General features: G+C 40.6%; 1 protein-coding gene across 2 annotated transcripts in view; it reads right to left on the bottom strand.

Moving 5' to 3' along the window:
- zdhhc5a (zinc finger DHHC-type palmitoyltransferase 5a) overlaps positions 1-10,648 on the bottom strand; it is a 79,784-nt gene extending 69,136 nt beyond the window's left edge. For both annotated transcript variants that reach the window (XM_060926368.1, XM_060926367.1), the window contains exon 1: positions 10,299-10,648. The gene's annotated coding sequence lies outside the window, so the exon portion shown is untranslated. The remainder of the gene's footprint in view (positions 1-10,298) is intronic.
- Between the last annotated feature and the right edge of the window lie 3,758 nt (positions 10,649-14,406).

The following is a 14,406-nucleotide window of genomic DNA, read 5'->3' as shown; positions in this document are numbered from 1 at the left end:
ATATTGTGCATCATGAAGATGCTTGGTATTGCAATAAAAGGATTATCGAGTCCTTCCTCTGTGCTTCTGCTTCTCTCCATCCTGCTACTATTCTCTACATACACTCGGCATCAGGGACTTTTTTTTTTTTTTTAACCCTCTGGGGTCTGAGGGTATTTTCTGGCACTCTAATGATTTTGGCCTCTGATTTTGTTGTCAATTTCAACAAATCTAAGCAGTATTTTCAAAGTCATATGACCTTTTTGTAATCAGCACAAGTTCGGCTACAATAATATCTATGTAGAACGTATGTCATGATTGTACTTTAAAAAAAGAAAAAGAAAAAAAGAAGCTGTTGTAAAAAGCAGTTTTAGAACTGTGTTAGAATGTGTGAAAAAGCATGACCTTACCCATTCTGTCGAATCGTTTTGGTCACTTGAGGCGATTCTGTTCAGTCTTACGAATGTATCAAGCACAAAAACTTAAATCTGCTCCATAGAATTGGGCAATTAACTGGCTGTCAAAAAAATTTGACCTATTGTTTTGGGATAAAGGGTTGGCAGTGGGAGGGGTTATTCCATGAGAAGAGTAAAAATTTCCATTCAATTCAATGAGAAGAGTGAAAACCCCTCCCACTGCCAACGCTTAATCCCATCAGGTCAAGTGATCAAAACGGTTCGTCACAAAGGGTAAGGTCATGTTTTTTCAAACACATTTCCACACAGTTCTAAAGCTGCTTTTTACAACATCTTCATTTATCTGGTATTTGACACTGTTCAGCGCGTCTTGAAATTAACTGTTGTACTATTTTACCTCAGGTTCAGAGCCACAACCATCTCCGTTACACAATTACTCTGGAATTTTGCTCCCACTCCAAATTTTACTTTCTAAACTCAAAATAGAGCAAAATTAACTATTTTTGAGGAAAATACTTTTAATTCTGGAAAAACTGCTCAGTCATTTTTTTCTGTACATGCACTACAGCACATACATAATTAACCGATGTGCTTATAAGAAATGGAAGAAATATTTACACTTACTCGAGTTGATCTTTGGCTGGATTGAGTCGAAGTTTAAAAAAAATAAAGCGCCGCTCATCATCAGTGTCACAGTTCTCAAGACTGAATTGAATCGCTGTCCTGAATCATCCAAAGCGCATAAAATCCGTATGCCATCTCACAACAAGTTTTACCTCCAAACAGCCTGAACTATGGTCCTGTCCACACGGCAACGGATTCAGGTGAATCTGATAAAATTGTTTATCGTTTCGGCCTGGCGTCCACACGGCACCGGCGTTTTGGGTGCCCCACAACGATATTTTTTGAGAACGGGTTCCAGAGTGGAAAAATCTGGCAACGGCGCCGCTGCGAAGTCGTCTGGATGAGTAGAACGGATTTGTTTACGATAACGTCACAACCACATGACTAGAACAAGCAGCACTCTCGCTGTTTTGTATGAACCACTGCATTGCATTCACTTTTGTATACAGCTTTTCTTTTAAATAAACAAGTAACTGAACCATTTCTTGAATTTCTTTTTTTTTATTGGATAAGACTGCTTTTCAAAATGTTCACACACAATATAAAAAGTTATATAAATTATATAAAAATGCTTTTCAAAATGTTCACACACAATAAGAATTAAGTTATATAAAACTATACACACTAATAAAACTAATATTTGTACACACAGAAGGCACGATTTCCTCACGTAGTCGCAGCCATCTTCTTCTTGTTGTGTGTTTGTTCCTGACAGTGCTTCACACCAAAAGAAGGGGTTTATGCGCACGTGTCTACTACTTCTATTGTTCTGGTGTCTCCGATGGGACCGTCTTACAGCGCCCCTAGAGGTGTGGCATGTGTATTGCATCGTTTTCAGCAAGCGTTGCATTGCCATATGTACCTGATATTTTACTGATCCGTTGCCCATGTGGACGCGATATTTTTTAAATAAAATCTTGTTGCCGTTGTCGTGTGGATGTAGCCCATGTCTGACAGATTTTATCCTGTTTACGGTGGGCATTCCCACCGTGAAAGAGAAACCAATCAAAACCGAAAGGCTACGTTTACATTAGACCGTATCTGTCTCGTTTTCTTTGCGGATGCACTGTCCGTTTACATTAAACCGCCTGGAAACGCCGGGAAACGGGAATCCGCCAGCGTCCACGTATTCAATCCAGATCATGTCAGCTCCGGTGCTGTGTAAACATTCAGAATACGCGGATACGCTGTGCTGAGCTCTAGCTGGCGTCGTCATTGGACAACGTCACTGTGACATCCACCTTCCTGATTCGCTGGCGTTGGTCATGTGACGTGACTGCTGAAAAACGGCGCGGACTTCCGCCTTGTATCACCTTTCATTAAAGAGTATAAAAGTATGAAAATACTGCAAATACTGATGCAAATACTGTCCATTGTGTAGTTATGATTGTCTTTAGGCTTGCCATCCTTCCACTTGCAAGTGGTAAGCAATATGCGCTGGGATCACACACACAGCGGCTCAGTCCCGAATCACAGCTTGTTCACTTCACTCGCGTGCTCTGTGAGCTGCGCAAGGCCGGAGTGCGCACCCTCCAGAGGGCACTCGCTGTTCAGGGCGGAGTGATTTGGAGCACAGGATGCCTGCGATGCCGAGCGTATCCATGTATTGGCGTTGCTGTGTGCACGCAAATCGTGTATTGGTGTTGCTGTGTGCACTAGGCTTGGCACGGTTATGGGAAAAAAAACGAACCGTACGATACGCCTGTTGCGGTGCAATACGCGTATAAACCGCGGTACCCCTATTTAAGACGTTCGCCAAAAAAAAAAAGCCGAATGCCCGTATGAAACCACGTGGTTCTCTTTCGCGCGAACAGGGGTGATAGCGTTGCGGCGCCGCACCGGATTTCCGGCGTACCGCAGCGCCGGAAAAAAAAAAAAAATCTAGTTCGCCCATTATCCTGTGTCATTCTGAGATGCGCAGATAGACAGTAAAGGGAATTCGGAATTCCCTTTACTGTCTATCTGCGCATCTCAGAATGACACAGGATAATGGGCGAACTAGATTTTTTTTTTTCCGGCGAGGGGAGGGGAGGTTTGTTTTAAACAGTGCAGTGATTGGTTTTATTGCAATATTTTATATTGGCTGTGTGTCTATTTTGTTATAAATCGTTCTAAGAATACAGTGGCACTTTAAGATTAGACTAGACAGGGACACTAACGAGTGCAAACCCCGCCTTTTCCCTATTAAAATACATTGGGCGAAAATTTCGAAGTTATGCCATGACCTTGACCTTTGACCTCCAAAATTTAATGGTTTCCTTCCTGGGTGATTGGCAACACATGTACAAAATTTGGTCCAAATCGATCCATTGGTTCTTGAGATATCTTGCAGACACACAGACAGACAGATACACACACACACACACAGACTGACGCAGGTGAAAATAATAACCCCTCCGACTACTGTCGGCGGGGTTAATAAGAAATCCAGCCACACGTTTCAAAACACTGCACTTTAATTTCAAGTGAAAAAATACATCCTCACCCTCAGGGATTAGAAGAGTTTTTGATTCGGTTTTTGTATATAGGTGGTTGGTTGGTCGCCACATAAAAGTTTAAGTTTTAACACACACATCTGTTCAAGAGTAAGCTCTAAGAACTCATTTTTATTTCTTCCAATTATGAAAACTCTGTATGTGACAAAAGACACCTGGTTCCTCTAGATGCCACAACATGGCAGCAAACACTCCTGACACTTTGTATAAATAAATACTGTAGTAAATAAAAAAGCTGTTGAAATCATCCATGTCTTCCCTCTTGCTGTTTCAAAAATACTACCTGGCTTTTCATCAGAGATTGTTCATAAAATGTGCTTATGTCAACTCAAACTCAGTTTGTGCATGATTATTTCATTGTAACTATAATTTTAACCTCTCTTAAATGCTGTATCCTAAACTATGTTTACTTAAGGTAAATAGTAGGCTATATGCCCAAATACAGAGTACTTAAGATTTTAAAAAAAAAAAAAAAAAAACGCAATACGTACCGAACCGCAGACCTCAAACTGCAATACGTACCGAACCGCGACTTTTGTGAACCGTGCCACCCCTAGTGTGCACACTAATCGTTTTAAAAACGTTAATCTGATGATCCGCTGATACGGTCTAATGTAAACATGGGCAAAGAGTGAAAGTGATTATCCTTCCATTACCATATGAATAGTCTTATGAATGTGCAAGTACGCACTCAGCACTCCGACTCTGGTGTGACTGAGTAAGGTGACAAGTTTGATGCATCATCTAATGTAAGTAATTTAAAGACTATAATATTATTTGGCAGTGGGCACATAGGAAAGTTTGTCGATATGTTTAGCATGCTTGTATGATGAAAAACTTGAAGATATTTATCTAAATACATGACCTACTCATTCTAAACCTGTCGAGCTTCACCAGCGAAGCTCTCAACCCCAAAGGGTTAAATATGTAGCTCTTACAGGAGGCATCAGATCTCAGCTAACCTTCTGAATTATATACACTGCAGCTCTGCTATAACAAACTCCTGGGGGGGTCCAGAGAGTTCGTTATACCAAAAAGTTTGTAATACTAAAAAATGGACCCAATTGCTACACCAAACACTCACGCTTACATAAAACAAAGACCAGCTGTGTTAAATTTATAGTTACACTTAATTCCCTTACATATTTAGAAAGTAAAGGAAATAAGTCACTGCATCATCTTCCTTTTTCAGCCCACAATATTGATTGTAGCTATAGATGAAGTTTCTGAGCTCTTTTTTTCTTTAAAAAGCTGAAATTATTTTTCCGGACACCATATTCTTTAGACAAATTCATTGCTTTCTGGGTTGTTTTACAAATCAGGGTACGCAAGCTAAAAATCACATTTAACACTTATTATCTTCAATATCAAAAGGCTTGACTAAATAAACTTGGTTGTTTATTGTAGCCCTGTGATAGCTCTATTTACCATGCAAAAAAAAATAAAAATTGTGATAACGTTATTTTTGGTGAATGTATGGCAATACATGTCATATTTAGCAAAATTACTCGTGTCATTTAGAAAAAGTGCTTTTTTGACCACAGGTAGCTCCAAAAGGGATGCACTTAAATCATTCTTTATACCATAAAACAAATATTTGGTTCCATATCATTAGAAACAAAGTTTTAATGTTGAATGCCAGTAAGTTTTCAGACTATTTTGATCAAATTAGTATGTAATTGTGTCAAAAAAAATGTCCTCTCCGAGACAGCTAATTTTTCAATATAAAATAACATATCTAAAATGATTATTTTCATCCTAAAATGTGGTCAAGATATTGGGACATAAATATTAGAGAAAACTAACACAAAGCTTACAGCCTTATATTTAAAAGCACTATGGAAGTAGTGGATTCTGAATTGTCAAAAAAAAAAAACGTCCTCTCACTTAATCTTGTTATAATACAAATTATTACACATGCCTATGTTCATGTGTATTAATTTCCAAAAGTGCAGATTTGATAGGGTTTTTTTTTTTTTATTTGAATTTTGGACCCGTGACACAAACTTTGTACCCTGATTGTAAAACAACCCTTCTCAGATGGTCCAGGATATGAAGTTTGTCTTCGGCAGAGAGCATCTTACGCTTACGAGTGTCATGTAATGGATGGCTATAATAGCAGGAAGAGTGTTTGTTTAAAAAGAGGCAGGCAAGCAGTTCAAAAACATCAGACAAAGGCAGGGTCGTGTGAAGCACAAACAAAATATCAGAGGTAACCACAAAGGCAAAGTCCAAAACACAAAAGCAAGTCAAAACCTTTAAAACAATACACGGAACAAAGGCTTGGTAATGTGAGACACTAGGTACAGTGTGTAACTTCACAAAGTCTGTGTGGTTAGGGAATCCTTATACGCGAACGCTGTGAACGCGCTCTAATCTGGAACAGGTACATGGTAATTAGTCCTAATTGCACTGCACGTGTGTTTGTAGTCGGCAGCACATGCTGCGAGCTCAAAACGCCAACATACGGACATGAAAATGAGTAACCATGACGAGTAAAGACTCGAGTAAGGCCAAGTTTACATTAGACCGTATCTGTCTCGTTTTCTTCGCGGATGCACTGTCCGCTTACATTAAAACGCCTGGAAACGCCGGGAAACGGGAATCCGCCGGGGTCCACGTATTCAATCCAGATCGTGTCTGGTCCGGTGCTGTGTAAACATTGAGAATACGCGGATACGCTGTGCTGAGCTCTAGCTGGCGTCGTCATTGGACAAATGTCACTGTGACATCCACCTTCCTGATTCGCTGGTGTTGGTCACGTGACGCGACTGCTGAAAAACGGCGCGGACTTCCGCCTTGTATCACCTTTCATTAAAGAGTATAAAAGTATGAAAATACTGCAAATACTGATGCAAATACTGCCCATTGTGTAGTTATGATTGTCTTTAGGCTTGCCATCCTTCCACTTGCAAGTGGTAAGTGACGCGCATGCCCGACATGCACTGAGATCCTGAGATCACACACACAGCGGCTCAGTCCCAAATCACTGCTCGTGCGCTCCACTCACGCGCTCTGTGAGCTGCGCAGGGCCGGAGTGCGCACCCTCCAGAGGGCACTCGCTGTTCAGGGCGGAGTGATTTGGAGCGCAGGATGCCTGCGGAGCCGAGCGTATCCGTGTATTGGCGTTGCTGTGTGCACACGAATCGTGTATTAGCGTTGCTGTGTGCACACTATTCATTTTAATAACGTTAATCTGATGATCCGCTGATACGGTCTAATGTAAACCCCACCTAAAACTGCTTTTAGCTTGTAAAATAAAGCCCTTTTCAGGGATTTAAGTCAACAATTGCTGTTCCCAATAACTGTTAGTGATTGACACCTAAGCTAGGGTAGTTAAGCTTTTGTTTTACGGTGTTAACATGTTGCTGTTAACTTGACAGCAGACTTGATTACTTAACGTTTGTCTCTGGTGGGAAGAGGAGCGCATGGCTCCGATTTTTTTTTTTTTTTTTGGAAGATTCTGACTCATTGCCATTAAAGACAGGGAATATGAACAGTTCGTTATATGCGTAGTTTTATATATATATTAAAAAAAAGTTCATTATAGCGGGGTTGCAGTGTAAAACACATTCAGTAATGTTTTTACACCAAGTGCCTAAGCAGAGTAGCCAAAAAGCCTATAAAAAAAACACTACATACTCCAGAAAGGAAACCCTTAAAGCTAAGTGTGTGGAGTAAAACCCAGAATGTGCAAATGGAAGCTAATAAATAAATTACTGATGTATTTCTTCATTGCTCCCAGACCTGTTTGCAATAGCAAGATAGCTACACTCCTCACAGTGTATACTCACATGACAGATATTTTCTGTTAGTATAACAAAATTTTATTCACAGAATATTTATCCAGGTGGGACTGGTTACAATTAAATGCCTTTTGCAAGAAAACCTCGACCGAGGGTAACATTAAAACATAACCTCTGACTGATGGTTCTGACGATTACAAGCACATTATTTAGCGATGATCTAATACATGAATCCTAAAGCCTGGTACCGTCAAGCAAACGTTGGCAAAGAAAAAGAGGAAATGTAGTTGCAACATCAGACTTGGCCCTGAATACAACAGCTGATTAATTTCAATCCACCTTCTGAATCAAATGGTTGCCTTTCAAGGTCCATTCAGTTTTGCTTATTTAAACTATTTTTAAAACACACATGAAATTTGGTGCTGAATGAAGCATCAGAAATGTAACTTTTTTTTTAACATGGACTATTATTTGCCAATTGGCTGATTAAATAAATTAATCTTGTCAATTCTTTAGTTAAATAAGCCAACACCATGCACCTATAGAAAAGTAAACTTCAAGTATTTGATGATACTCGAGAATTTTGAAATTTAAATAGTATTAACATTTCCAGAGAATTATTTAAGAGTAATCACCAGATTTGCCCTCCACATGGCTGGAACGCTGCGCCATCAAACCTGTGGATTAGTTGCACCTTTAAAAGCTTAAACATCTCCGTACAAGACAAAGAGACGCATTACGAACATCGTCAGTGTATCATGGAGTCTCTGTCTCACTGCTAAAACGTTGCTATACAGTAGTTTACACCCAGGATCACAGTAAATATGTAAACGCTTCAATGCTGTGAAACACATTATGCATCCACCATTTCTGTACAAACTGAGGCTACGTTTACACTAGACCGTATCTGTCTCGTTTTCTTCGCGGATGCACTGTCCGTTTACATTAACCCCCCTGAAAAAGCGGGGAAACGGGAATCCGCCAGCGTCCACGTATTCAATCTAGATCGTATCAGCTCCGGTGCTGTGTAAACATTGAGAATACGCGAATACGCTGTGCTGAGCTCTAGCTGGCGTCTCACTGGACAACGTCACTGTGACATCCACCTTCCTGATTCGCTGGCGTTGGTCATGTGACGCGACTGCTGAAAAACGGCGCAGACTTCCGCCTTGTATCACCTTTCATTAAAGAGTATAAAAGTATGAAAATACTGCAAATACTGATGCAAATACTGCCCATTGTGTAGTTATGATTGTCTTTAGGCTTGCCATCCTTCCACTTGCAAGTAATAAGTGATATGCGCTGGGATCACACACACAGCGGCTCAGTCCCGAATCGTGGCTTGTTCACTTCACTCGCGCGCTCTGTGAGCTGCGCAGGGCCGGAGTGCGCACCCTCCAGAGGGCACTCGCTGTTCAGGGCAGAGGATTTTGAGAAAAAGAGCATTTTTATTTCTATTTTTTGCAAATTCAATAAATAAAAACTTTGTACAAAACGTCTAACAAAATTATTTCTGCTTAGAATGTACACAAACCGGCAAAATGACAGTAGCAATTTGTGAAAAATGCTATAAAAATAATTCGTTGGAAAAAAAGAGCCAAGTTATTACCATCAAATACTTTTATTCCATTTTTTGTTGCTTTTTTGGGGGGGCTTTTATCATCAAGTAGTTTTTATTTCGTCCTCGGCTTGGTTCAGCAACACGCTCCACCATTTTGTTTTTCTACACTCACGGTATATGAGCTGATAGCCTAGTAGTAGAGTAGCCAATCAATCAGAGTGCATGATTGCTCATATCCAATGAATGTGGATAGAATAATTGATTAATATATCATGGTATAAATTGGTTTCACCACAGTGTGAAGATGGTCAAATGATAACGATTTTTTTTAACTGTTATCGGTTCGGTATTGCGATACTGTTTGATATCGGAGTCAAAATGATAATATCGTGACAACCCTGTTTCTAGGTGTGTGCAGATAACTCGACATGTATGTGGTTTATAATAAATCTTAATATAAATTAAGTAGAGAACATCTGCCAAGTTTATATTATCTGGTCTGTGAAATGAAAATGAAGTTGTGTGTGTGTGTGTGTGTGTGTGAGAGAGAGAGAGAGTGTGTGTGTGTTTTGGGTGTGTTTCGCCGCAGCAGGGCCCCGGAGTAAAGCGGATGCATGAGCTAAACCTGCCCGCTTTAGAGAGCGCGCAGGGCGGACACACGCTCAGCCAAACACCGGTGAGGAAACCGGGGCCCATCTGGGTGGAGATGATTAACCTGACCGCAAATAAAACCTGTTCCTCAACCAGACACACACACACACACACACAACGCAGTCAAAAAAAAAAACAACCCACAACGTCGTAATTAAACAAATGTAATGAAGATGTAGAAAAAGGAAATTAGCATATGTAATGTTTAAATAAGAGGCGTTTGAGTTTCACAGGCCGGTGCAGCTAGCGAGCTAAACAACCACTTAGCCTGCACACTTAACCTATTAAACTATTTCCATTAACTCAAAGCACCACAATAATAAATCATAATAATAAACCACATTTACAGTAAATTTAGTTAGCAATAAACGAATTAATAAATGTTACAAATTCTGCAGAGAGGTGGAGAAAAAATTTAAACCACACACCACAAGCAGTTAGCAAGAAAACGACAGCAAGCTAACGGAAAAGAGCCTATTAACTTTTTCTATCCGTAATAAATGCATTAAAATAGATGCTAAACAATAGATTTAACTAGTAAATATAAACGCGTGATTGTGTTTATATTCCGGTTACTGTGTAACATGCATGCTTAAGGTTTGAAAAGTACTCAAACACATCTTTAACAATCTGATAAACAGAATTGCACTATTACTACTGTCCTGCTGCCACATTAGCCACATCACATAAACTGTTGATTCATTTACTTGCATTGCACAAAAAACCCTTTAATTTAGTTGTCAAACATTAGCAAGGCTAGCCATCCGTCCATTTTCACACTGCTTGAAATAACAAAGCAAAGCAATAAAACACATTAATGTCTCACCTGTCACTTCGTTCACACGCTGAGAGTAGATTTATGCGCGTTTATGACTCTGGATATCCGATCACTTATTACAATGGCTTTAATCGGATTCTTTGGGTGGTGGGTCTCTCAATGGCTAGCCTGCTAGCTAGGTAAGCTAACTCTTCAGCTAACCGAGTAAGAGTAAGAACGGTCCTATCCACTTCTTTACTGATAGTTTTCTTGAAGAAATCTCGATATCAATAGTGTCTTCCTTCAGACGGCTACATTATGCAACGCGTCCTACTGTAAAGCTGCAGTTAGCATGCAGCTAAGCTACATACACTTTCTCTTCTAAGCCAATAGAACATTTTCCGTTCAGTGCAGCTTTGAGTTTCCACGAGTGATTAACTCCGCCCTTAGAAAGTCTATTGGTCAAGAATGTGACGATCGATTTTAAAGACCAATCAGAAGCCACTAATATGAATATTAAATAAGGTTGTGAACTCATAACGTATGTGGCCCAGGGGTTCTCAAACTTTTTGCAGCCAGGTGCTCTTTAAGTGTAAAATACAGGAAATGCTATTAAACACCACATCACAGATTTATTTTATGAACATAATCCAATAAGATCCTAGAGAATGAGAAAATGCCAAATGAATGGAGAGTGTGCTAGTCCCAATATACAACCCCGATTCCAAAAAAGTTGGGACAAAGTACAAATTGTAAATAAAAACGGAATGCAATAATTTACAAATCTCAAAAACTGATATTGTATTCACAATAGAACATAGACAACATATTAAATGTCGAAAGCGAGACATTTTGAAATTTCATGCCAAATACTGGCTCATTTGAAATTTCATGACAGCAACACATCTCAAAAAAGTTGGGACAGGGGCAATAAGAGGCTGGAAAAGTTAAAGGTACAAAAAAGGAACAGCTGGAGGACCAAACTGCAACTCATTAGGTCAATTGGCAATAGGTCATTAACATGACTGGGTATAAAAAGAGCATCTTGGAGTGGCAGCGGCTCTCAGAAGTAAAGATGGGAAGAGGATCACCAATCCCCCTAATTCTGCACCGACAAATAGTGGAGCAATATCAGAAAGGAGTTCGACAGTGTAAAATTGCAAAGAGTTTGAACATATCATCGTCTACAGTGCATAATATCATCAAAAGATTCAGAGAATCTGGAAGAGTCTCTGTGCATAAGGATCAAGGCTGGAAAACCGTACTGGGTGCCCGTGATCTTTGGACCCTTAGACGGCACTGCGTCACATACAGGCATGCTTCTGTATTGGAAATCACAAAATGGGCTCAGGAATATTTCCAGAGAACATTATCTGTGAATACAATTCACCGTGCCATCCGCCGTTCCCAGCTAAAACTCTATAGTTCAAAGAAGAAGCCGCATCTAAACATGATCCAGAAGCGCAGACGTCTTCTCTGGGCCAAGGCTCATTTAAAATGGACTGTGGCAAAGTGGAAAACTGTTCTGTGGTCAGACGAATCAAAATTTGAAGTTCTTTATGGAAATCAGGGACGCCGTGTCATTCGGACTAAAGAGGAGAAGGATGACCCAAGTTATTATCAGCGCTCAGTTCAGAAGCCTGCATCTCTGATGGTATGGGGTTGCATTAGTGTGTCTGGCATGGGCAGCTTACACATCTGGAAAGACACCATCAATGCTGAAAGGTATATCCAGGTTCTAGAGCAACAAATGCTCCCATCCGGACGACGTCTCTTTCAGGGAAGACCTTGCATTTTCCAACATGACAATGCCAAACCACATACTGCATCAATTACAGCATCATGGCTGCATAGAAGAAGGGTCCGGGTACTGAACTGGCCAGCCTGCAGTCCAGATCTTTCACCCATAGAAAACATTTGGCGCATCATAAAACAGAAGATACGACAAAAAAGACCTAAGACAGTTGAGCAACTAGAATCTTACATTAGACAAGAATGGGATAACATTCCTATCCCTAAACTTGAGCAACTTGTCTCCTCAGTCCCCAAACGTTTACAGACTGTTGTAAAGAGAAAAGGGGATGTCTCAAAGTGATAAACATGGCCTTGTCCCAACTTTTTTGAGATGTGTTGTTGTCATGAAATTTAAAATCGCCTAATTTTTCTCTTTAAATGATACATTTTCTCAGTTTAAACATTTGATATGTCATCTATGTTCTATTCTGAATAAAATATGGAATTTTGAAACTTCCACATCATTGCATTCTGTTTTTATTTACAATTTGTACTTTGTCCCAACTTTTTTGGAATCAGGGTTGTACAAGAATAAGGGAGATGTACAGAGCTGCAGTAATTACAGAGGAATAAAATTGATGAGCTACACCATGAAGCTATGGGAGGCGAGATTGAGAAGAGAGGTAGCAATCTGTGAACAGCAGTACGGGTTTATGCCGAGGAAGAGCACGTCGGATGCAATTTTTGCTTTAAGAATGTTTAGGAGAAGTACAGAGAAGGCCAGAGAAAGCTACATTGTGTGTTTGTAGACCTGGAGAAGGCAGTGCCGAGAGATGAGTTATGGTATTGTATGAGAAAGAGTGGAGTGAATGAGAAGTATATTAGAGTGGTGCAAGTCATGTATGAGAACGGTGAAACAGCAGTGAGGTGTGCAGTTGGAACAACTGAATGGTTCAAGGTGAAGGTGGGACTCCATCAAGGATCTGCTTTGAGTCCTTTTTTGTTTGCCATAGTGATGGATAGCTTGACAGACGAAGTGAGGCAAGAGTCACCACGGAACATTGCAGATGATGTGATATGTGGTTAAAGTAGAAAGGAGGTTGAGTTGGATTTGGAGAGATGGAGGTATGCATTGGAACAAAGAGGAATGAAGGTGAGCAGGAGCAAAACAGAATACATGTGCATCAGTGAGAATGGGGATGAGAGTGTAGTGAAGATGCAAGGAGCAGACGTAAAGAAAGTTGGTGAATTCAAGTACCTGGGGTCAACTATGCAGGAAAATGGGGGCTGTGATAGTGAGGTGAGAAAGAGAGTGCAGGCAGGGCGGAGCAGTTGGAGGAGGATTTCGGGAGTCATTTGTGATAGGAAAGTCCCAGCAAAAGTGAAAGGTAAGATGTATAAGACAGTAGTGAGACCAGCTGTGATGTATGGATTGGAGACCGTACCCTTAACGAAGAGACAGGAGGCAAAGTTGGAGGTGGCAGATTTGAGGATGTTAAGGTTTGCGATGGGAGTGACAAGGTTGGACAGGATAAGGAACGAGCACATCAGAGGGACAGCACATGTGGAGAGCTTGTGAATTAAGCTAAGAGAGATGAGACTGAGATGGTATGGGCACATCCTGAGAAGAGATGCAGAGCATGTGGGAAGGAGAATGTTGAGGATGGAGCTGCCAGGCAAACGAAAACGAGGAAGGCCAAAGAGGAGATACATGGATGTGGTGAGAGAGGACATGAAAGTGGCAGGTGTGGTAGAAAAGGATGCGGAAGACAGGGAGCAATGGAGACAAAAGAGCCGCTGTGGTGACCCCTAATCAGGAGCAGCCAAAAGAAGAAGAAGAATCCAATTATTTCAATATTAGTCTCATTGTTTAAATATGTACTTAAGCAAAAATATTCAGTGATTTTTGGACTTCTGGAGCATTTATTATTGGACTTCTCACACATTAGGTCTAAACTGATGTTCATGGGGTGGCAGTGGTGTAGTGGTTAGCACTGTTGCCTTGCAGTAAGAAGGTTCTGGGTTCGAGCCCAGTGGCCAACAGGGGCCTCTCTATGTGGAGTTTGCATGTTCTCCCTGTGTCTGTGTGGGTTTCCTCCAAGTGCTCCGTTTTCCCCCAAGGACATGCAGATAGATTAACTGGCTACTCTAAATTGTTCATAGGTGTGAATCCCAAGCCTGGAAATGGGAGGGTTGTGGCAGGAAAGGCAACCGAGGTAAAATTATGTTCTGATTAATATGACATGTGGATCAATAGCGTCCACATGGCAGCGACCCCACACACATAAGCGGGACAAGCTGGAAGAAGTGAGTGAGTGAGGCCTAAATTGACATTCACATTTTAGGATGGATTAAACCTGTTCTATTCAAGTGACCAGTCAAAGGGGCTAATAACTATAAGAATTCAATAATAAATAAAAAAAACTTTAAAAATTGTGGGTTG

This window comes from Neoarius graeffei, chromosome 7 (assembly GCF_027579695.1).
Source record: "Neoarius graeffei isolate fNeoGra1 chromosome 7, fNeoGra1.pri, whole genome shotgun sequence".
Taxonomy (NCBI): Eukaryota; Metazoa; Chordata; class Actinopteri; order Siluriformes; family Ariidae; genus Neoarius; species Neoarius graeffei.
The sequence above is the reverse complement of the archived record's forward strand: the minus strand, read 5'-3'. Positions and strand labels throughout refer to the sequence as shown.